The 25,529-nt window shown below is 45.7% G+C and overlaps 1 protein-coding gene across 1 annotated transcript in view; it reads left to right on the forward strand.

Moving 5' to 3' along the window:
- The window catches only part of LOC140207712 (uncharacterized), a 38,812-nt gene extending 21,879 nt beyond the window's left edge, over nucleotides 1-16,933 (forward strand). The window contains exons 2-3 of the transcript XR_011888630.1: nucleotides 1,529-1,691; nucleotides 16,560-16,933. The gene's annotated coding sequence lies outside the window, so the exon portion shown is untranslated. The remainder of the gene's footprint in view (nucleotides 1-1,528; nucleotides 1,692-16,559) is intronic.
- The last annotated feature ends 8,596 nt before the right edge of the window (nucleotides 16,934-25,529 follow it).

Genomic DNA, 25,529 nt, shown 5'->3' on the forward strand with positions numbered 1-25,529 from the left:
CTCCAATAAATTGTATGGGAGTGATACACTAAGTGACCTTGTTCTATGATAACAACTATATCAGCAGCACATTCAAGACTTCCTCTAGACCTGCCTCAGGGGTTCTTCTCTTGGTCTAGATTCACAATATTCATTCTTCACTTTTTAGTAATTCCCTGAAGAATGACAGATGTCCACAGCCTGGTTAGATCAACAACTCCAGAGAGATCTGCCATGGAAACAGATGGTAAATGGATCAGACTGATCATCGTCCAGTGTTATGAATATTTTCAACCCCATGAATTTACAGGAGAGTCAGCAAAGAAGAGTACACTTTCTCTCATGCGGAGTGATCTCCATTTCTGTCTTCAACAAAACAGTTGAGTTCCCATCCCATCTTCACAGAGAGAGGCCATGAGTAAATGGGCTGTTCCGTGTTTACAACAGTTGAAATAGACCAGTGAGATTGGTGTTCAAACTGTGTTTGGAAATCCCCTCCCCCCTCACTGTCACCTGTCTGTCCCTCGGTGAAAATCAAGCAGAATCTCAACTTGCTGGAGATCTGCACTAAAAACTTAAAATGTTTGCAGTCATTCCGATGAAACGTTATTAACCTGAATTGCAATGTTTGTTCCTCTCCCACAGCTGTTCCTCACCTGCTGAGCGTTTCTTGTAATTCCAGCTTCTTTTTATTACATTCACCCTGGACTGGTTTATATTTCTTTAAATGGACCTCATCTAACCTGGAAATGGAAATGACTCATTCTGTGATAGTAGAACAGTAAAGAAAGCACAACTTTTCCCTGTAAATTGTCCTGGTACCAATTTGTCTGTTATTCCTGGAAATGTGTTCAGTACAGCTGTTGCTAACGAGGTTTACAAGAATAATCTCAGGAATGATCAGCTTTATGTATGAGGAGCATTTGATGGTTCTGTTCCTGTGCTCAATGGAGTTCAGAGGGGCGGTGCGGTTGGTGGAGGGATGTATGGTTAAGTAAACTCACCGAATGCTGAAAAGCCTGGATACACTGGACATGGAGAGGATGTTTCCATTAAATATTAATCTGACAGCACAGTCTCAGAATAAAGATGCTTCCCTTAAAAACTGAGATGAGAAAAAAAATGGCGAAAAGATGTCTGATCTGTGGAATTTGTTGCTGCAGATGTTGGTTGAGGCTGCCATTTGGGTACATATATGACAGAGATAAATATATTCATGATTGCTAAGTAGCTTCAGGGTTACAGGAGGAAGGCAGGAATATGGTGTTGGAATAAAACTCAGCCATGGTTGAGTGGTGGGGCAGACCAGATGGATTGAATCACCTAATTCTGTTCCTGTGTCTTATGTCTTACCATGACTGAATGATGGCTCCTTCTTATCCCATATCGTTTTGTGACGTGTGAGGGACAATAAAAGATTGTTCACTGAGATCATTATATTTGCCTTCAACGTTTAAATTTCAGTGAGTTTTGTTCTTAGAAACATGAAGCAGAAATGTTTGGTTCTCCTTTTTATTGTTAATGTGTTTCATTATCTTTCATGTTAAAGTTAAAGTGAGACATTAATTGGAAGAAAAACCCACAACTGGAATCAAACCACAACTGAAGACGAGGAAACAACAACAACTGAACCAGCCCGAGGATTAAGAACATCAACTGGAGAGAATCCTTCTGAGTTGGAGAAACCAGTGATTCAGTCAGGAGAAAGTTTGGTGAGTTACATTTACTCAAACATTGGTCCTTTAGACATTACATACCTGTACAAAGGAAGGTAGGAAATAGTTGGAGTGAGATTGAATGTGCCCAGAAGAGCCAGTTATGCCTCTGTCAGACCCAGTTGTAATCACTCCAGGTCTGGTAATGTGTTTCCAGCAGCCCAGCCCTTTAAAACCCCTCCCATTCTGTGGAACTGGAATCCGGATAAAGTCACTCAGAGACTGTATAAGTACAAACTCTTTATTCCAAGCACCCAGGGCTTACTCAGTCAGTCACTCAAACAGGAACAGTCTATGACTGTCCTGCCCAATCCACTAACTGACTAACAATTCCCCTTACACCACAGGTATATCCATCCAGATACCCCCCACACAAGACAGGCTGGAGCCCAAAGTTATTTACTATTACAGCCTGTAATTACAAAATAGTCATCATGGCTTACACACACAGAACAGACTGAAGCTGTCCTATCTCTATGCATGAGTGCACAAGGAGATAAGCATCCTGAAACCCTAGCTAGCTACCCTCAAGAAGAAATATGGCTCAGCATAGCTTAGCACTTCTGTTGATCATCTGCAGTTTCTTTCAGAAAAAACAGACTGCTATTGTTTAGTAGAGTACAGCATTGACATCAGTGGGTAAAAACAGCCTACAACAGTAATTATTACAATGATATGTACAACTATTAGGGCATAATACAATATCATGCCCCACATATTACTGAACAGGCCTTTGAAGACCACCATTTCGACCCTTCAGTGAACCTGTGTAAATCCTGCCCTACTTTCTTGATGCTGTCAATCTCCTTGGCAGTGTGCTCGGAGAGGGATGTAATGTTAGTAGACTCATCAGGGATATAGGTGCAGCATTCTGTGTAAATAATAGCACAGGTTCCCCCTTTCTCAGCTAGGATAAAATTTGAAGCCATACGATTCTGTAGGACTGTTTGCCAGATTGCAGTCATTTCAGTGGATATTTCTGTTACTTGGGCCTGTGTTTCTGTCAGGGCCCCTGCAGTATTGTGGCCAGCTCCTCAAGCGCTGTAGCCAAATTGATTATCTCTCGTGAATTCCTGGCTACTCCATAGGAGAGAAAAGCGATCATCCAAAATCGCTCAGTCTCAGCTTCTCCGCTGCTGGGCACATACAAGTATGGCCAGGATGCATGATTCCCAGTATCGGAATTTCCATTTGGTGGGGGCCTGAGATACCATCCCTCAAAACACTGACAGCCACAGTCATCTCTGACTGGACCACTGAGAGTTCCTCACTCTGGTTGAGCGGGATTACTGACATTGGAATCATAGTTTTACCATGCTGGGGAATTTTGGCACAAACCCAGCAGGCCCCTAGTTCTAGCTGTTTGGCATAGGTGTGACAGAGAGACAGAAAGGTGTTAACATGGGTGCCCCCAGATGCTGGGGTGAGCCCTCTCAAAGTCATAAACACGAACACCACTGTTACATACCCGTAACAGTTCAAATGAACCAGCAGCAATAAATGACATCTGGAGTCTGGTTTTGATGTTCAAACCACTATCTTTATTAGTATCTACTTATAATATAACAACTTAAGCAAGATAATCTAAAGTTAACAGTGTTATGAGTATAGATATGTGTAAATGTAACTCCCAAACCATTGAGCTCAGGGAATACCAAGCTTAAAGCTTTTAGATGGTAAAGTATGAAAGTTCAGTTCATCCACGGAATAAATGATGAGAGATATTTGTAATCCAAGGTGAATGTCGAGAGAAGGCAATTACGTCGAATTCCACGGTGGTAAAACAGGCTAACAGTTGCCGTAGATCTTATCCATTGTCGTTCCAAATCCACATATGAATTATCACCAAAGGTAGCTTACCACAGGAATACCATCTTCAAAGGGAACTACCAACCAGGCAAGGGTGAACACACAGGTGGATACCACATGGCGGAGCAGACTCGATGGGCTGAGTGGCCTACTTCTGCACCTTTGTTTTGTGATCTTGTCTTGTGACAAGGTTTTCCTAATCCAGATCCAAAACACAAGGTATTACCGACGGTGATTTCCACAGAATATCCCTTTTCACAAGTGGTTCCCACATAACACACCCGAAACCAGCTAAGGGTTAACAAAAGTGGTAGCCACAGGATGCTCCAACAAAATCCACATATGCAATGTAAACACGCTGTATAGTCAAATAGTTCGCTCTCTCTCTCTCAAACAGGAGCCGAGAAAGCCGACGGCTGACGTCACTCAGGCACTCTCTCCTAAAATGACAGTCCACGGCAAGAAACCGAGGGGTTAATCACACCACTATCAACCAACACATTTTCCTTTAGTCTGAGAGAGTCCTACTACTCAGTTCCTGCAGTAACACGTTTGTAGTCTGTTCGATGTATCCACCGAGATTGCGCCTTCAGTTTCAGAGCCGTGGTAGTGGTCAATAACACCTGATATGGTCCTCTCCACCGAGGTCAGAGTTTCCCTCAATCCCAGTTCTTAATCAGAACAAAATTCCCAGGTTCTATGGTGGGATAGTCACTCCCCTCTGCGGGGTAGTTCTCTTCCTTGTAAGCCTGTCGTACCTGTGAATGTAATGCTTAGAAAATTTTGGTTAGTTGGCATATATAATTCCCCATCTCTTCCCCGAGGGTATGCGTATCCAATTTTGCTGGTAGACTTTCTGGGAGCAATGGTACACAAGGTCTTGGTCCCCAGGGTGTCCTCATGGGCCATCCATAAATGATTTCAGCTGGTGACAACCCTGTTCCCCCCTGTGGGGTAACCCTCATGTGGAATAAGACTAATGGTAGGACCTTCACCAAGTGAGTCCAGTCTCTGCTGTTAGTTTGGCCAATTTACTCTTCAGAGTGCCATTGGCTGTTTCCACTATGCCAGCGGCCCGTGGGTGTTGTACACAGTAGAATTGTTGCTTGTTAGCTAGTTCGTTACATACTCCTTTGTTTACTTTTGCCACAAAGTGTAGGCCATTGTCAGAGCTCAGCATCTCTGGCAGGCCGTACCTGGGAGATATTTCCTGTAATAATATCTTCACAACAGTCATAACAGTATTATTAGTAGTTGGAATAGCTTCAGTCCATCTACTAAACACATCTATAATAACTAAGCAGTATCGATAGCAATGTACTCTAGGCAATTCAATATAATCAACTTGCAGACATAAAATAGGTCCACCTGTCAAGGGAGTCATACCCGGTGTGCAGGGTACAGGTTACCAACCATTCCCTCCTTTTCTAGGTGTGTTCAATTATGTATATAATCGACCGATATTGGTAAAAACTGTGCAGGAACACAAACCTGTCCCACTGGGTTGATCCAAAAACCTAGATCGGGGTCTTTCTGGCACCCCACCTGGGACCACAGTTTGCGCTCCTCCTCAGAGGCGTCCCCGTGAAAAGTACGTACCTCCCGCATGTCTGGCAAACCCATTCTGCTTAAGTCACGGAGGGTTGCTTGACGGGAATCCAAGGAAACTACAACTACCGAGGATTCTGCTGCAATTTTTGCTGTCTTATCTGCTAAAGCATTGCCTTTAGTGACCAGGTCGGACATGCGGGTGTAGGCCTCACATTTAATAATAGCCAAAACTTGAGGTAGCTGTAGAGCAGCATTACTAATGGGGTGGCCAGAGGAAGTCAGGAATTCCCATTTTTCCAGAGAGCCCTGTAGTCATGTGCAACTTCAAATGCATAACGGGAGTCTGTGTTAACGTTCACACTTTAGTCTGTTGCTAGGATACAGGCACGAGTCCGAGCAATCAACTGAGCCTTCTGGGCGGAGACAGCTGCTTCAAAAGAGGCCTGCTCAACTATTTCACTGTCTGTCACTATCGCATAGCCAGAATATCATTTTCCTGTTGGATCCACAAAACAACTTCCATCCTCATAAAACGTTGCCTCGGGCTTGAGGGGGTATTGCGGAATGGATGGGAAAGTCTGTCCTTCCTTCACGGTGATCCGGACAGGGGAGCAGTTGGTGCTGTCAACTTAATGGCCTGAAATTGCCCAGAGATGAGTCTTGAGTTCAGTCAATATTAAAAGAGTGTCTTCAGATGTCCCGTCTTCACCTCCGACTCCTTCCAGTATCGGAGTTGGCCCGTGGCCAAGTCTTGCCAGTCTCCCTCGGTGCTGGAGGCTTGTTTCGTCAAGGTGTTGGCAAGGAACCCTAAGTTCTTTGGCTTGAACCCAGGGCAAACCCTAATGGTGGTATGGGGAACCACCAGACCTGTCTGTGGCCAAAAGGAAATCCGGAACTTCGGCAAGTAATGCACTGCCCTCTCTTCCTTTAACCCCTCCAATCACCGTGACTGGGAACGTCTGTCCCTCGAGGGGTGCATAATATTGGCTTTCCTCAGTTGAGCACCCCGTAGGGTCATAGTACAGAGTCACATGAGAGTTGGCCGCTGGCAGAAGGGGTTCAAACGCAGTGGAGTTCAGATTAAGTTCCCACCACTGGGGGGGGCGGAAACTAGGGAAGCAGTCGATTGTTCGCTAGTACCAGGGTGATACCCTTGTCCGTGCATAGAATCTCAACTTCCAACGGACAGAGCAAGTCTCTCCCTGCTAGATTACACCCCTGACTGGTGGTGACTGTAAATGAAACCAAACACTGGGTCTCCCTGGAATTCCACCTTCAGTGGCTGAGTATGTGAATACGTACGTTCCGTGCCTTCAAACCCAGACAGAGTGATTGTAGAATCTGATAGCTGGAATCTCTTTTCTGATACTATTTCCTGATTGAGAGTGGTTATGGTTGCGCCCATATCAATCATAAACGGAATTGGAATTCCAGCAAATTGCAATATTACATTGGGCTCTTCCCGAGGGGTGGTACTCATGTTTGGAAGCTTCCTTGCTTGTCAATTTCTGAACACGTTGTTGTCCCCACCTGTCCCTTGGTAGGTTTTTGTTCCCATTTCTGATCCCCAGATATAGCTTGCTCGCGTCCTTCACCCTGCTGAACATATTCACTTTTAATATTAGTTCCCTTTGGGGTTGATCAGGATTTGAAAGCCGGGTCCCAATAATATGTCAAAGCTCGTCGCATTTGATTTCGGTCATTATCAGTCTAATCCATGTTATTTGTTTTAATCGTGTTGGCTAACTTAGTTGGTAAGCATTGGAGCAGTAAGGCATTAAACTGGGGGAACGGATTCCCATCATTAAAGGCTTGGTCTCCTGTGAAAGTGCCGTAGCAGGCCACAAATCGCGCTCAATAGTCTTGTCCCGATTCCCCAGGCTTAGGTTTGCATTCAAGTATTTTAGTGATGTTTGAAGGTTGTTGGAGAGCCCTCTCCAAGGCTTGAATGATCCATTCTGTCTGTTCATTCTCATTAGGGTTTCCTGCCTGTAAATCCTGATAGGTTTGGTATCTCAATTCTGCCTTCCATTTCCACCCCTCATCAGCTGAGAGAATCATGCAGCAGAGACAGAATAAATCATGCAGGATCGCATTGTACATTTCTGTAGTACTGCGGACATACTGAACAAACTGTGCTGGATTTTCTTTTCTATCTGGGGCCTGATTCATGATCATTATCATTTCTTGAGGCTTCCAGGGTGCAGACAGAGGAATCACTGAGGGCTCTCCCCCCTCCTGCTCGTGGTTTGGGCAGCATTCAGGTGGGCAGTTCATCACAGTCACTGTCCTCAAATAGGGTCGGTGTGCCAGAGACGGTTTCAGGATCCCTTGTTTCCCTATCAGTTCGAACTTTAGACTGATGTTTCTACCCTTCTCTCCTACCTAGTGCGGCATTGGTTTGCTTACATTGTTTTTCCTGCTCTCATTTTCGGCCCCTTTCACCTATTCACGCTCTGCTTTTAGCGTCCTCTAACCTTTGGCGTTCCTACTCCAGTACATACCTCTATCCCTTTGTCACATGCATCATTCCCCCAACATGCTAATAATATACTGCTCCACTTTACATCTGCCTTTTCCTTCCATTCCCTTTTTAACAATTTCCACTTCTTTCCACCGTTCTTCTTCCATATCGAATTTACTGCTTGTTCTCATGAGGTAGTATCCCAGGTTCCCCCCACCCCCCAGTGGCCACATTTTGTCCCCAATTTCTTATTCAGCTCTGCACTCAGCATTCACAAATCCTTTTCCTTGTCTGGAAAACTCTCACACATATTGTGTAGGGCTGCTCCTGGCCCACTCGTGTCAATCGACTGCAATTGACCCATGTTCTCTTAGTAATTTACCGGGCATGAAGCCTCCTGCTCAATTAACAATCAGATAAATTTACCCAACACACATCAAAGTTGCTGGTGAACACAGCAGGCCAGGCAGCATCTCGAGGAAGAGGTACAGTCGACGTTTCGGGCTGAGACCCTTCGTCAGGGTCTCTATATAAAATTCACTGTACACATGTCGTCACTGGGTAAAAAAATGCACAGTACAAGATTTAAGTGCACACTGGTCATTACAAATTAGAGAGGACATTGGTGGGAAGGTGGGGAGACCTCCAGTGTCCCTGATGCCCTCACCTACAAGATGTGCATCCAGCTGCAGCTTGTAACCCTGCACTCTAAGGAGTTGGAACTTGAAATGGATGAATTCCTGATCATCCAGGAGTTGGAGGGGTTGATAGATATGACATGAAGAGAGGTGAGTTACACCCAAGGTGCAGGACACATGATACTGGGTGAGAGTCAGGAAGAGAATGAGTTTAAATAGCCATTGCAGAGTACTCTTGTTGCTAACCTGCACAACAACAGTTGGACCACTTTAGAAGCTGTTGGGGGGGATTACCTGGCAGAGGAAAGTCAGAGGCATGATAGGGGATTCGTTAGTTAGGGGAACAGAACAAGAGGGGAGTAATATCCCAGTGGTAAGGCTTGCTTGTGCTCGTGTGGGGGGAGAGGGTGATGTGGTTAAAGTAAGTTGTAGGAGGAATGGGAGCCAGACTGCGAGGACAGATAGTGGAGAGGGTGAATTGAATTGAATTGACTTTATCACATACATCCTTCATATACATGAGGAGTAGAAATCTTTATGTTACGTCTCCATCTAAATATAGTAATTTATAATAAATAGTTTGTACATAGGACAGTCCATGTAACATAAAAATGCAATTGTATCAGCATGACTTAATCAGTCTGATGGCCGGGTGGAAGATGATATCCTGGATCCTGTTTGTCCTTTGCTGTGGTACCGTTTCCTGGATGATAGCAGCAGGAACAGTTTTTGGTTGTGGTGAATTGGGTCTCTCAATATCCTTTCGGCCCTTTTTACACACCTATTTCTGTAAATGTCCTGAATAGTGGGAAGTTCACATCTACAAATGTGCTGGGATGTCTGCACCACTCTCTGCAGGTTCCGGCGATTCAGGGAAGTACAGTTCCCATACCAGGCAGTGATGCAGCCAGTCAGGATGCTCTCAATTGTGTCCCTGTAGAAAGTTCTTAGGATTTGGGGTCCCATCCCAAACTTCTTCAACCATCTGATGTGAAAGTGGTGCTGTTGTGCTCTTTTCACAACACAGCCGGTATGTACAGACCATGTGAGATCCTTGGTGATATTTATGCCAAGGAACTTAAAGCTGTTCACCCTCTCAACCCCAGATCGATTGATGTCAATAGGGGTTAGCCTGTCTCCATTCCTCCTGTCATCCACAATCAGCTCCTTTGTTTTTGTGACAATGAGAGAGAGTTTGTTTTCTTGACACCAGTCAGATGTTGTTCAGACCTCACATAGAGTCAGCAATCAAATGATTGAGTGTGGTGCGATGAATGTGCTGAGCTGTGTATATCACAATGCAGGAAGCATCGTAGGAAAGCCAGATGAGCTCAGGCAGGGAATTATGATGTTGTAGCCATTACTGGGACTTGGTTGCACCCAACAGTCTGAGGGATTTAGAGGAACAAAGTTGTAGAGAGATCGCAGACCATGCCAAGAAACAAAAGTTGATTCAGTAAGTGATTTTAACTTTCCATATATTGACTGGGACTCCCATACTGTAAAAGGGGGAAGAGTTTGTCAAATGTGCTCTTGATCACTATGTAGAATTCCTGACATTGAAGTGTGCAATAAGCTGTTAGGAAATGACCCAGGGCTGGTGACAGAAATTAGTGATCTTTTTTCTTTTTTAATCTTTTTATTAATTTTCAAGTTCATAAACATAATAACAATAGTGATACAAAGATTGGAATTACCTTATTGTTATTAAACATATACAAAAAATACTACAAATAGTCCAAGTGTAATAGACTTCCAAACTCTCGATATAGTCAATCATGAAGAAAAAAGAAATGAGAAGAAAATGATATTGCAAAAAAACCCAAAAAACCAAAAAAAAAGAAATAGAACTAATTGCTAAACCCTAAAAAAAGCAAACAGAACAAAACAAGGTTGAACCAATATATTAGATCGAATACATTCATTAATGTCGTCAACTACGCTCCTCTATTCACATATTCCAAGTTAATAAAAAGGATTCAGAAAAGGTCAAACTACATCATATGAAAATGTTGAATAAATGGCTTCCAAGTCTCTTCAAATTTAACCGAAGGATCAAACATAGAAACATAGAAAATAGGTGCAGGAGTAGGCCATTCGGCCCTTCGAGCCTGCACCACCATTTATTATGATCATGGCTGATCATCCAACTCAGAACACCGCCCCAGCCTTCCCTCCATACCCCCTGACCCCCATAGCCACAAGGGCCATATCTAACTCCCTCTTAAATATAGCCAATGAACTGGCCTCAACTGTTTCCTGTGGCAGAGAATTCCACAGATTCACCACTCTCTGTGTGAAGAAGTTTTTCCTAATCTCGGTCCTAAAAGGCTTCCCCTCTATCCTCAAACTGTGACCCCTCGTTCTGGACTTCCCCAACATCGGGAACAATCTTCCTGCATCTAGCCTGTCCAATCCCTTTAGGATCTTATACGTTTCAATCAGATCCCCCCTCAATCTTCTAAATTCCAACGAGTACAAGCCCAGTTCATCCAGTCTTTCTTCATATGAAAGTCCTGCCATCCCAGGAATCAATCTGGTGAACCTTCTCTGTACTCCCTCTATGGCAAGGATGTCTTTCCTCAGATTAGGGGACCAAAACTGCACACAATACTCCAGGTGTGGTCTCACCAAGGCCTTGTACAACTGCAGTAGTACCTCCCTGCTCCTGTACTCAAATCCTCTCGCTATAAATGCCAGCATACCATTCGCCTTTTTCACCGCCTGTTGTACCTGCATGCCCACTTTCAATGACTGGTGTATAATGACACCCAGGTCTCGTTGCACCTCCCCTTTTCCTAATCGGCCACCATTCAGATAATAATCTGTTTTCCTATTTTTGCCACCAAAGTGGATAACTTCACATTTATCCACATTAAATTGCATCTGCCATGAATTTGCCCACTCACCCAACCTATCCAAGTCACCCTGCATCCTTTTAGCATCCTCCTCACAGCAAACACTGCCACCCAGCTTCGTGTCATCCGCAAACTTGGAGATGCTGCATTTAATTCCCTCATCCAAGTCATTAATATATATTGTAAACAACTGGGGTCCCAGCACTGAGCCTTGTGGTACCCCACTAGTCACCGCCTGCCATTCTGAAAAGGTCCCGTTTATTCCCACTCTTTGCTTCCTGTCTGCTAACCAACTCTCCACCCACACCAATACCTTACCCCCAATACCGTGTGCTTTAAGTTTGCACACTAATCTCCTGTGTGGGACCTTGTCAAAAGCCTTCTGAAAATCCAAATATACCACATCCACTGGTTCTCCCCTATCCACTCTACCAGTTACATCCTCAAAAAATTCTATGAGATTCGTCAGACATGATTTTCCTTTCACAAATCCATGCTGACTTTGTCCGATCATTTCACCGCTTTCCAAATGTGCTGTTATCACATCCTTGATAACTGACTCCAGCAGTTTCCCCACCACCGACGTTAGGCTAACCGGTCTATAATTCCCCGGTTTCCCTCTCCCTCCTTTTTTAAAAAGTGGAGTTACATTAGCCACCCTCCAATCCTCAGGAACTAGTCCAGGATCTAACGAGTTTTGAAAAATTATCACTAATGCATCCACTATTTCTTGGGCTACTTCCTTAAGCACCCTGGGATGCAGACCATCTGGCCCTGGGGATTTATCTGCCTTCAATCCCTTCAATTTACCTAACACCACTTCCCTACTAACATGTATTTCGCTCAGTTCCTCCATCTCACTGGACCCTCTGTCCCCTACTATTTCTGGAAGATTATTTATGTCCTCCTTAGTGAAGACAGAACCAAAGTAATTATTCAATTGGTCTGCCATGTCCTTGCTCCCCATAATCAATTCACCTGTTTCTGTCTGCAGGGGACCTACATTTGTCTTTACCAGTCTTTTCCTTTTTACATACCTATAAAAGCTTTTACAGTCAGTTTTTATGTTCCCTGCCAGTTTTCTCTCATAATCTTTTTTTCCCCTTCCTAATTAAGCCCTTTGTCCTCCTCTGCTGAACTCTGTAATTCTCCCAGTCCTCCATGCAACCTTTAAATGCTTGCCATTGCATATCCACCGTCAATCCTTTAAGTGTTATTTGCCAGTCTATCTTAGCTAATTCACGTCTCATACCTTCAAAGTTACCCCTCTTTAAGTTCAGAACCTTTGTTTCTGAACTAACTATGTCACTCTCCATCTTAATGAAGAATTCCACCATATTATGGTCACTCTTACCCAAGGGGCCTCTCACGACAAGATTGCTAATTAACCCTTCCTCATTGCTCAAAACCCAGTCCAGAATAGCCTGCTCTCTAGTTGGTTCCTCGACATGTTGGTTCAAAAAACCATCCCGCATACATTCCAAGAAATCCTCTTCCTCAGCACCTTTACCAATTTGGTTCACCCAATCTACATGTGGATTGAAGTCACCCATTATAACTGCTGTTCCTTTATTGCACACATTTCTAATTTCCTGTTTAATACCATCTCCGACCTCACTACTACTGTTAGGTGGCCTGTACACAACTCCCACCAGCGTCTTCTGCTCCTTAGTGTTACGCAGCTCTACCCATATCGATTCCACATCTTCCCGGCTTATGTCCTTCCTTTCTATTGTGTTAATCTCTTCTTGAACCAGCAACGCCACCCCACCTCCCCTTCCTTCATGTCTATCCCTCCTGAATATCGAATATCCCTGAACGTTGAGCTCCCATCCCTGGTCACCCTGGAGCCATGTCTCTGTGATCCCAACTATATCATAATCATTAATAACAATCTGCACTTTCAATTCATCCACCTTATTACGAATGCTCCTTGCATTGACACACAAAGCCTTCAGGCGCTCTTTTACAACTCTCTTTGCCCTTATACAATTATGCTGAAAAGTGGCCCTTTTTAATGTTTGCCCTGGATTTGTCGGCCTGCCACTTTTACTTTTCTCCATAGTACATTTTGTTTCTACCCTCACTTTACACCCCTCTGCCTCTCTGCACTGGTTCCCATCCCCCTGTAGTGAACTAACCTCCTCACGCCTAGCCTCTTTAATTTGATTCCCACCCCCCAACCATTCTAGTTTAAGGTCACCTCAGTAGCCCCCGCTAATCTCCCTGCCAGGATATTGGTCCCCCTAGGATTCAAGTGCGACCCGTCCTTTTTGTACAGGTCACGCCTGTGCCAAAAGAGGTCCCAATGATCCAAAAACTTGAATCTCTGCCCCCTGCTCCAATCCCTCAGCCATGCATTTATCCTCCACCTCATCGCATTCCTACTCTCACTGTCGCGTGGCACAGGCAGTAATCCCGAGATTACTACCTTTGCGGTCCTTTTTCTCAACTCCCTTCCTAGCTCTCCATATTCTCCTTTCAGGACCTCATCCCTTTTCCTACCTATGTCATTGGTACCTATATGTACCACGGCCTCTGGCTCCTCACCCTCCCACTTCAGGATATCTTGGACACGATCAGAAATATCCCGGACCCTGGCACCAGGGAGGCAAACTACCATCCGGGTCTCTGGACTGCGTCCACAGAATCGCCTATCTGACCCCCTTACTATCGAGTCCCCTATCACAACTGCCCTCCTCTTCCTTGCCCTACCCTTCTGAGCTACAGGGCCGGACTCTGTGCTGGAGGCACGGCCACTGTCACTTCTCCTGGGTAAGCTGTCCCCCCCAACAGTACTCAAACAGGAGTACCTGTTGTTAAGGGGCACAGCCACCGGGGTACTCCCTATTACCTGACCTTTCCCTTTCCCCCTCCTAACCGTGACCCACTTGTCTGCCTCCCATGGCCCTGGCGTGACCACCTGCCTGCAACTCCTCTCTATCACCTCCTCACTCTCCCTGACCAGACGAAGGTCATCGAGCTGCAGCTCCAGTTCCGTAACGCGGTCCCTTAGGAGCTGCATCTCGATACACTTGGCGCAGATGTAGACCTCCAGGAGGCTTGTAGACTCCAGGTCCTCCCACATCCGACACCGAGAACAGCAAACTGCCCTCACACTCATACTGCCCCTCTCCTCAAATAACAACAGAAAATGGATGCCAAACCTCCCTCGCCTCGCCTGTTTCCGCCGAAGCCTGTTGAGCCGAAGCCCTTAAGTCTTCACTCTGCTCCCGGCTCACTCCGCCGCCCGCAAACTCCGCTGCCCACTCTATGAGGCTCTGATCCTTTTAAATCTGCCGCGCTGCACAGCCCGACGTCACACGCCTGCGCAGTCCCGCCTCTCAGAACGCTGTTGGAGAAAAAAAAATAACGAAAATTTCAAAAATGTCTTTCTCGGCACTCCCACTCAGACTCTCAGACTCCTTCTTCGAATCAAACCCGAAGCAGGATGTCTGCCCTTTTAAATCTGCCGCGCTGCACTGCCCGACGTCACACGCCTGCGCAGTCCCGCCTCTCAGAATGCCGTTGGTGAAAAAAAAATAACGAAAATTTCAAAAATGTCTTTCTCGGCACTCCCACTCAGACTCTCAGACCCCTTCTTCGAATCGTGACACTTCTGATTTTTTCTAAATTTAAACATGATATAGTTTGGGAAAACCATTGAAATGTAGAGGGGGAGGTTGGTTTGTTTCCAATTTAATAAAATGGATCTTCTGGCCATTAATGTAACAAGTGGGATTATCCGACAAGCTGAAGAGGATGAAGATCTATGTTCCGTCATTGGCAAACCAAAACTTGCCGTAATTGGATGGAGTTGTAAATCAAAACGCAAAACTGTTAAAATAATATCAAAAATATCTTTCCAGAATTTTTCCAAGAGGGGCGAGATCAGAACATATAAGTCAAAGAAGCCACCTCAAAGTGACATCTGTCACAAATAGGATTTATATGGGAGTAAAAACAGGAATTAGTGATCATAATGCCATGAGATTCAAAGTAAATATGAGAAAAGAGAGGTCTGGACAATGGGTTGAGATTCTAAATATGAGAAAGGTCAATTTTGATGGTATCAGAAAGGATCTGAGAAGTGTGGTTTGGGACTGGCCGTTTTCTGGCAAAGGAGTACTTGGTAAGTGGGAGGCCTTCAGAAGTGAAGTTTCAAGGGTGTAGAGTTTGTATGTGCCTGTCAAAATAAAAGTGGAAAGGCAACTGGTGCAGGGAACTGTGGTTTTCAAGAGAAATTGAGGCCCTGGATATTTTGTTCCTCTAAATGCCTCACACTGTTGGGTGCTACCAAGACTCATTAATGACTCCAATATCATAATTCCACCCCAGAGCTCATCTGACTTTTTTTTTTAGTCGTCTTCTGTTGGTTTCTAAAAGCTTCTCAATAGTTTTTGCTCATTATTTGCCCTCTCTTTGGCTTCTTATGTTGGCTTTGGCTTCTCATTTCAGCCATGGTTGTGTCCTCCTGCCTTTCTAATTCTTCCACTTCTTTGGGATGTATCGATCACTCAGCTCCCGAATTGCTCCCAGAAACTCCAGCCATTGCTGCTCCATTGTCACTCCTACCTTTTCCCTTCCAAACAAGTTTGGCCAGCTTCTCTGTCACAGAAACATGGAGTAGTTCAGTACAGAAACAGGCTATTTGGCCTATCTAGTCAATGCTGAAAAAACATTTAAGCTGTCTAATGCAACTACCTGCACCAGGACGATTGCCCTCCATACCCCTACCATCCAGGCTCCCATCCGAACTTCTGTTAAATGGTGAAACTGAGCACATATTCACCACTTGTGTTGGCATCTCATTCCACACTCTCACGACCATTTCAGTAAAGAGCTTTTCCACATGTTCCCATTAAATTTTCACCTTCCCCACGTACCCATGACGTCTGGTTGTCATCCCACCCAACTTTGGTGGAAAAAGCTGCTTGCATTTACCCTATCTATACCCTCATAATTTTGTATACTTCCAACAAATCCTCAAAGCGATGTATAATTTCCTTGTTTATGTTTAGAGCCTTTTTCAGGTATACAAGATGATGAGGGGCATTGATCGTGTGGACAGCCATAGGTTTTTTTTTCCAAAGGCTGAAATGGCTAACACGAGGGGGCATAGTTTTAAGGTGCTGGAAATAAATACCAAGGGGATGTCAGGCTAAGTTTTTTACACAGAGACTGCTGGGTATGGAATGCACTGCCAGCTATTTGTGTGAGAGTGTTTCAGTTACTGTGGGGCCAGGAGCCCATGCAGCTCAGTGGGAACAGGGAATAATACCAATGGAGAGAGTCAAACTGAGCCAGGTCACAGATTGGAGATGGCAGAAATGCCCCATTCTTATACAGACAGGAAGAGCATCAGAGAATTTGATGGTCATTCCAGATACCAGCACTGTGCCCAGTTAGAAAATAATTTCTCTCTCCAACTTGGGTTGAACTTCACTGTAACAGTGTGATGTCAGATCACACCTCGGCAACTAAAGTGATCTCATCTGAAACGTTGTCGTACATCCATTGATGGATTTTGTAAATCTTTTTACAGGTTAAAAATGACAAGGAATTTGTCTACGGGAATCTCGAACACAACACACCAGTTTTGCTGTCTCTGTCCAAATAATTAAGAAGTGGAGCAAGGGATTCACTCGAACATCCTTCCTGCTCAGACTGTGGGGAGGGATTCACTCGATCATCTGACCGACTGACACGCCCATCATTTTACACGGGGAGAGGCCATTCCCCTGCTCAGACAGTGGGAATGGATTCCGTCGGTCATTTCAACTGAAGGTACATCAGCAAGTTCACACTGGGCAAGGCCATTCACCAGTTCTGTGGGTGAGAAGGGATTCAGTTGGTTTTCCCACCTGTGGACACACCAGTCAGTTCACACTGGGCAGAGGCTAGTCATCAGCTGAACTTCTGGGAAAGGATTCACATGATCATCTGACTTCATGGCTCACCAGCGAATTCACACCGGGGAGCGGCCGTTCACCCGCTCAGACTGCGGGAAGGGATTCTCTCGGTCATCCGAACTACTGGTACACAAGTCAGTTCACACTGGGGAGAAGCTATTCAACTGCTCAGACTGTGGGAAGGGATTCACTTGCTCATCTAAACTAAAGGTACATCAGCGAATTCACACTGGTGAGAGGCCATTCATCTGCTCAGAATGTGGGACAGGATTCACTCAGTCATCGACCCTAATGGCACACCAGCAAGTTCACACCTTGGAGCGGCCATTCACCTGCTCGGACTGTGGGAGGGGATTCACTTGTTCATCTCAACTGAAGGTACATCACCGAGTTCACACTAGGGAGCGGCCGTTCACCTGCTCGGACTGTGGGAAGGGATTCATTGAGTCATTCCACCTACTGGTACACAAGTCAATTCACACTGGGGAGAAGCCATTCACCTGCTCAGTGTGTGGGAGGGGGTTCACTCAGTCATCTAAACTGAAGGTACATCAGAGAGTTCACACTGGGGAGAGACCCTTTACCTGCTCAGACTGCGGGAAGGGATTCACTTGGTCATCTAAACTGAAGGTACATCAGCGAGTTCACACTGGAGAGAGGCCGTTCACCTGCTGGGACTGTGGGAAAGGATTCACTTGCTTATCTACACTGAAGGTACATCAGCGAGTTCACAGTGGAGAGAGGCCGTTCACCTGCTCGGACTGTGGGAAGGGATTCATTGAGTCATTCCACCTGCTGGTACACAAGTCAATTCACACTGGGGAGAAGCCATTCACCTGCTCAGTGTGTGGGAGGGGGTTCACTCAGTCATCTAAACTGAAGGTACATCAGAGAGTTCACACTGGGGAGAGACCCTTTACCTGCTCAGACTGTGGGAAGGGATTCACTCGGTTATCTGACCTGCTGGTACACAAGTCAGTTCACACTGGGGAGAGGCCGTTCACCTGCTCAGACTGTGGGAAGGGATTTACTCGGTCATCTAAACTGAAGGAACATCAGCGGGTTCACACTGGGGAGAGGCCGTTCACCTGCTCAGTGTGTGGGAAGGGGTTCACTTGGCTATCCACCCTGATGACACACCAGCGAGTTCACACCAGGGAGCGGCCGTTCACCTGCTTGGACTGTGGGAAGGGATTCACTGTGTCACCTAATCTGAAGGTACATCAGCGAATTCACACTGGGGAGAGGCCGTTCACCTGCTCAGTCTGTGGGAAGGGATTCACTTGGTCATCTCAACTACAGAGACACCAGTCAGTTCACACTGGAGAGAGGCCAATCACCTGCTGAGACATTGGGAAGAGATTCTCTCAGCCAAATCAACCAAATGTGCATCACTGAGTTCACACTGGGGAGAGGATGTTCACCTGCTGTGAATGTAGGAAGGGATTCACTCAGTCATCTATCCTTATGTAAATCTTGCTTTGGCTAGCAGCTTAATATAGGGGTCTCCCATGCTGTTTAAGGTCTAGATGGTTAGAGTTTGTAAAATGTGTTCAGGAAAGTTTCCTGAATCAATATATAGAGCTACCAACTAGAGAGGATGCAATATTAGATCTCCTATTAGGAAACGAGTTAGGACAGGTGACGGAAGTGTGTGTAGGGGAACACTTCGGTTCCAGTGATCATAACACCATTAGTTTCAACTTGATCATGGATAAAAGTAGATCTGGTCCTCGGGTTGAGGTTCTAAACTGGAATAAGGCCAAATTTGAAGAAATGATAAAGGATCTAAAAAGTGTGGATTGGGACAGGTTGTTCCTGTATTGGTAAGTGGGAGGCCTTCAAAGGTGAAATTTTGAGAGTGCAGAGTTTGTATGTTCCTGTCAAGATTAAAGGTAAAGTGCATAAGAATAAGGAACCTTGGTTCTCAAGGGATATTGGAACTCTGATAAAGATGAAGATGGAGATATATGACATGTATCGGAAACAGGGAGCGAATAAGATGCTTGAGAAGTATTAAAAGTGCAAAAAAATACTTAAGTAAGAAATCAGGAGGGCTAAAAGAAGACATGAGGTTGCTTTGGCAGTCAAGGTGAAGGATAATCCAAAGAGCTTTTACAGGTATATTAAGAGCAAAAGGATTATAAGGGATAAAATTGGTCCTCTTGAAGATCAGAGTGGTTGGCTATGTATGGAACCAAAAAAAATGGGGGAGATCTTAAATGGTTTTTTTGTGTCTGTATTTAAGAAGGAAACTGGCATGGAATCTATGGAAATAAGGCAAACAAGTAATGAGGTCATGGAAACTATACAGATTGAAGAGGTGGAGCTGCTTGCTATCTTGAGGCAAATTGGAGTCAATAAATCCCCAGGACCTGGCAGGGTATTCCCTCGGAACTTGAAGGAGACTAGTGTTGAAATTACAGGGGATCTGGCAGATATATTTAAAATTTCGATATCTATGGGTGAGGTGCCGGAGGATTGGAGGATAGCTCACGTTGTTCTGTTGTTTAAAAAGGATCTAAAAGTAATCTGGGAAATTATTGGCTGGTAAGTTTGACGTCGGTAGTAGGTAAATTATTTGAAGTAGTACTAAGAGACAGGATCTACAAGTATTTGGATAGATAGGGACTTATTAGGGAGAGTCAACATGGCTTTGTGCATGGTAGGTCATGTTTGACCAATCTATTAGAGTTTTTTGAGGAGGTTACCAGGAAAGTGGATTGAGGGAAGGCAGTGGATGTTGTCTGCATGGACTTCAGTAAGGCCTTTGACGAGGTCCCGCATGGGAGGTTAGTTAGGAAGATCCAGTTCCTAGCTATACATGGAGAGGTAGTAAATTGGATTAGACATTGGGTCAATGGAAGAAGCCAGAGAGTGGTAGTAGAGAATTGCTTCTCTGAGTGGAGGCTTGTGACGAGTGGTGTGCCACAGGGATCAGTGCTGGGTCCATTGTTATTTGTCATCTATATCAATGATCTGGATGGTAATTTGGTAAATTGGATCAGCAAATTTGCCGACGATACAAAGATTGGAGGTGTAGTAGACAGTGAGGAGGGTTTTTCAGAACGTGCAGAAGGACTTGGACCAGCTGGAAAAATGGGCTGAAAAATGGCAGATGGAGTTTAATACAGACCAGTGTGAGGTATTGCACGTTGGAAGGACAAACCAAGGTAGAACATACAAGGTAAATGGTAGGGTACTGAGGAGTGCAGTAGAACAGAGGGATCTGGGAATACAGATACAAAATTCCCTAAAACTGACGTCACAGGTAGATAGGGTCGTAAAGCAGCTTTTGGTACATCGGCCTTTATAAATCAAAGTATTGAGTATAAGAGTTGGAATGTTATGGTGGGGTTGCATAACGCATTGGTGAGGTCGAATCTGGAGTATTGTGTTCAGTTTTGGTCACCAAATTATTAATATCAAGGCTATTAATAAGGTTGAAAGAGTGCAGAGAAGGTTTACAAGGATGTTGCCAGGACTTGAGAAACTCGGTTACAGAGAAAGGGTTAGGACATTATTCCCTGGAGCGTAGAAGAAAGAGTGGAGATTTAATAGAGGTATATAAAATTATGATGGGTATAGATAGAGTGAATACAAGCAGGCTTTTTCCACTGAGGCTAGGGGAGAAAAAAAAACAGAGGACGTGGGTTAAGGATGAAGGGGGAAAAGTTTAAAGGGAATATGGGAGGGGGAGGTTCTTCACACAGAGAGTGGTGGGAGTTTGGAATGAGCTGCCGGATGAAGTGGTAAATGCGGGCTCACTTTTAACATTTAAGAAAAACTTGGACAGGTACATGGGTGAGAGGTGGTCCAGGTGCGGGTTAATGGGATTAGGCAGAAAAATGTTTCGGCACAGCCAAGAAGGGCCAAATGGCTTGTTTCTGTGTTATAATGTTCTATGGTTCTACGATACCGGAGAGGGCGAAGCCTCCAGTCGTTCGACAGAGCTCGGTACTGATGATTTTCCACTGCAACCGGCCCCCGATTTACACGAACCCGACATCAGCCCCTTTCTCGCCGGAGAACCACGGCGACACCTGGGGTCGGCACTGCGCCTGCATCCAGCAGGAAGCTCGGAGGTCTCCGCAGCACCACTGGTAGCTGGAGGTCTGCACGTCGCCGCCGGTTGTCAGAGGTCTCCGCAGAGTCTGCGGTGGCCGAAGTGACGACTAAGAAGTAAATCACAAACCCGAGGAAGTCTGTAGATGCTGGAAATCCAAAACAATTCTCAAAATGCTGAAGGTACCCAGCAGGTCAGGTAGCATCTATCAAAAGGAGTCGACGTTTCTGGTTGAGATCCTTCTTCAGGACTGAGAAAGAAGAGGGGAAATATCTGAATAAAAACAGGGCGGCTGAGGAAAAGGCTCGCTCGAAGATGATAGTTGAAGCCAGGTCGGTGGGAAACCTCAAGAGCAGGAGGGAAAAGAAATCTAGTAGCAGAGAAGATTAGAGAATAGGAGAAAGGGATGGAGGAGAAGACCCAGGGAGAAGTGAAAAGCAGGTGAGAGGTATGAAAGGTCAGAGGAAGTAAATTGTGAATTGCTGCCTCAGCTGGAAAGACTGTTTGGTCAAGGGAGAGAGTTTAGCCTTGCCGCCCTTTCACTGTGACCCCCGAACTCCACATCAAATCCGTCTAAACGAATCTGGGTGAACTTTAATGACCAATAAATATAATTCCTCTCTTTGATCAGCTGTCTGAATGATCCCCTGACTCTGAGAGGAAGGGGTGTCTATGATCCACATTGTCAGGGTGTTGAGTTTACCAGGAGACAGAGACTGCAGGGACGGGAGGTTTTCTGGTCACTAATACACTGTGTGTGGACCCCGCTGGCAATTCTGGTGTTGTGACCCGAATCGAGACAAACACCACGCTGCCCACTCCACCAACAACACGGCACAGCCGGACACATAACAGGGGACTTTACATCTCACAACACTGGATTCAGTGATGAAACCCGTGATTAATGTTGTTGTCCCACTGAAATCAGAAGAAACGTCCATTCAGGTGTTTTTAAATACGAGCGATCCCCCACAGGTGACGTCACACAGGGGCACCCACGCGCCTAACGTCACACACCGGGATCTGCCCTCACGTGCGCGGTGTCTTACGTCACCCACGCGCTGGTGAGCTCGAGCTTTATCGGTTTAACGACTAGTCTGCTAATCACGTGACCAGCCTCTTCCTCCCCCCGCCCCTCCACCGCTGTCAACAAAGGTTTCAGAAGCTGCCGAAATCCCACTGGTGCACAGCGATGTCAATCACGGGTTATAACCAATAGCGGAGGCGAACCAGCCGACTGGGCGTAACCCTCGCTGACCCGTCTGCCGCCCAAGCTCGAAATCACCTTCAAAGCGGAGCAAATCCCAAAGTGAATGTCCGCTTTCTGATTTATTTCCATTTCCCTCCGAGGGAAGTTGGGGCGTTTGTGAAGCGTCTCCTGCGGCCGGAGTCTGATGTATCGCTGACAGGTAGGAGGAGACCGCTCGGCCCGTCGGTTTGATGCCGGTTCCCCGGGGAGGGAGAGGATGAAGACGGTGAGAGAGGGGGCGGACAGGATGTTTGTCCCGGTGGGGACAGGAGGGGCTCATCTGTGGAAATGTCTGAGCCCACGGTGGTGGTGATTCACCACATTGGGGGGCAAACACCGGCAGACTGTTGCCCTGCAAGCGGGGCCAATGGTCCGGGCAAAGTGACAATTATTTGTGTTTTGTTGAGACTGTACCGGGAATATGGTGTAAAATCCCGCTCCCCACACTAACACGGGTTATACAGACCAAAGAACAAACTGCCGGAGGAACTCAGTGGGTCGGGCAGCATCTGTGGAGGGAAATGGACCGTCAACATTTCGGGCCGAGAGCCTCCCTCTGGACTGAGAGTGGACGGGAAATAGTCAGAGAAAAGAGGTGAGGGGTGGGGATGGGGCAAGAGCTGGGGAGTGAGAGGTGGGTCCAGGTGAGGGGGAGGTGGGAAGGTGGAAATAGTGACAGGGGTGGGAGGTGAGTGGTTGGGGCAACACGGGGCTGCAGAAGATGGAAATTAATTCCATAGAGGGTTAACAAAGAGTTAGAGAGTATTTGTTATAGAGAGTGCAATGAAGATTCACCAGACTGATCCCTGGAGTGGTGGGTCATCATATGAAGAAAGATCAAATGTGATAACCCTTTCATTTCGAGAATCGAGGACTGAGAGGTGAACACATTGAAATGCACAACATCATTACCGGTTGAACCAGGGATCCCAGTCTCTGAAAAAGGGGGTGGACTGTCTGGGACTGAGATGAGGGGAAATGTCTCCACTCCGAGGGTGGTGAATTTCTGTAATCCCCACCACAGAGGGCAGTGAGGACTCAGTGATCGTCCTCACATAAAATAGAGATGGGCAGATGTGTGGAGACTGAAGGGTTTGAGGAAATGAGGATCGGACAGAAACACATGGCTGAGATGGGAGAGCCGCCGTCATCTTGTTGATGGTTAGAGGGGCTGAATGGCCACCTCCTGCTGTTTCAATGTTCCTGTCAGTGAGGACAGAGAAATATGAATGGAAATTAGAAACATAGAAAAACTACAGCAGAATAGAGGCCCTTTTGCCCGTAATGCTGTGCCGAACATGTCCTTATTTTAGAAATCACCTGGGGCTACCCTCTATTTTTCTAAACTCCATGCCCAGGAGTCTCTTAAAAGACCCCATTGTATCCGTCTCCACCACCGTTGCTGGCAGCCCATTCCATGCACTCACCAGTCTGTGTGTAAAAAACTTACCCCTGACAATCTCCTCTGTACCTGCTCCCCAGCACCTTAAACCTGTGTCCTCTTGTGGCAGCCATTTCAGCACTCGGAAAAGCCTCTGACAATCTACAAGATCAATGCCTCTCATCATCTTGTACACCCCTATCAGGTCACCTCTCATCCTCCAGCTTAAACCTGTGTCCTCTTGAGACAGCCATTTCAGCCCTCGGAAAAGCCTCTGTCTCTCCACATGATCAATGCTTCTCATTTTATACACCTCTATCAGGTCACTTCTCATCCTCTGTCGCTCCAAGGTGAAAAGGCAGAGGTCACTCAACCTATTCCCATTAGGCATGCTGCCCAATCCAGGCAACATCCTTGCACCCTTTCTATGGTTTCCACATCCTTCCTGTAGTGAGGTGACCAGAACTGAGCACAGCACTCCAAGTGGGGTCTATTCAGGATCCTATAAACCTCCAACATTAGCTTTTGGCTCCTAAATTCAATCCCACAGAAGGCCAATGCACCGTACGTCTTCTTTACCACAGAGTCAATGTGCATAGCAGCTTTGAGTGTCCTATGGACTCGGCGTCAAGATCCCTGTGATCCTCCACATTGCCAAGAGTCTTACCATTAATAGTATATTCTGCCATCATATTTGGCCTAACAAAATGAACTATCTCACATTTATTTGTGTTGAACTCCATTTACCACTTCTCAGCCCAGTTTTGCATCCTATCAATATCCTGCTGTAACCTCTGACAGTCCTCCACACTATCCACAACACCCCCAACCTTTGTGTTATCAGTAAATTTACAAACTCATCCCTCCACTTGCTCATCCAGATCATTTATAAAAATCCCGAAGATTTGGGGTCCCAGAACAGATCCCTGAGTCACACCACTGGTCATCAACCTCCATGCAGAATATGACCCATCTACAACCACTCTTTGTCTTCTGTGGGCAAGCTAGTTCTGAGTCCACAAAGCAATGTCCTGTTGGATCCCCTGCCTCCTTACTTTCTCAATAAGCCTTGCATGGGGTACCTTGTTAAAGATCATCTGAAAGTCTGAGCAACCAACATGCGCCGTCTCTGCTTTATCTATCTTGCCTGTTATTTCCTCAAAGTATTCCAAGAGATTTGTCAGACACGATTTCCTCTAAAGGAATCTTGCTGACCTTGTCCTGTATATAACTGCCATCATCATTCGTCCCCAATTACAGTGCCCAAAAATTTCACACTTAATACACTCAAACATATTCCTGACCACTGAGATCAGACTAACAGACCTATAATTTTCTTTCTTCTTCCTCCCGCTCTTCTTAATGAGTGGAGTGACATTTGCAACTTTCTGGTCTGCCAGAACTGTTCCAAAATCTAGTAATTCGTATAGATAATTACTCATTACTTTAAGAGAAAACTAAGGGGGAAATTATTTGTTCAGAGGCGGGGAGAGTGTGCAACGAGCTGCCAGAGCAAATGGTAGGGTTGATTTCAACCTTTAAGAGAAGTTTGCTTTGGTCCATGGATGAGAAGGATATGGAGGGCCATGGTCCAGTTGGAAGTTGTTGGAACTCGGCAGCTTTGGCACAGACTAGATTGGCTGAATGGCATTTTCCTGTGTTGTGGTGTTCTATGACTCTAATGCCTTCACAATCTCTTCAGCTACCTCTTTCTGAACCCTGCGGTGTTCACGTTCTGGTCCAGGAGTCTTATCTACCTTCAGGCCTTTCAGATTCCAAAACACCTTCTGTCCTTGGTAAAAGCATGTATCCTCACTTCTGCCCCAGATACTCCTGAATGTTAGGCATTTATGTATTAAATTTAATGATACAATTGACTTCAATCTGCAGGAGGATTGGGAAAGTCA

Source organism: Mobula birostris, chromosome 13 (genome assembly GCF_030028105.1).
Source record: "Mobula birostris isolate sMobBir1 chromosome 13, sMobBir1.hap1, whole genome shotgun sequence".
Taxonomy (NCBI): Eukaryota; Metazoa; Chordata; class Chondrichthyes; order Myliobatiformes; family Myliobatidae; genus Mobula; species Mobula birostris.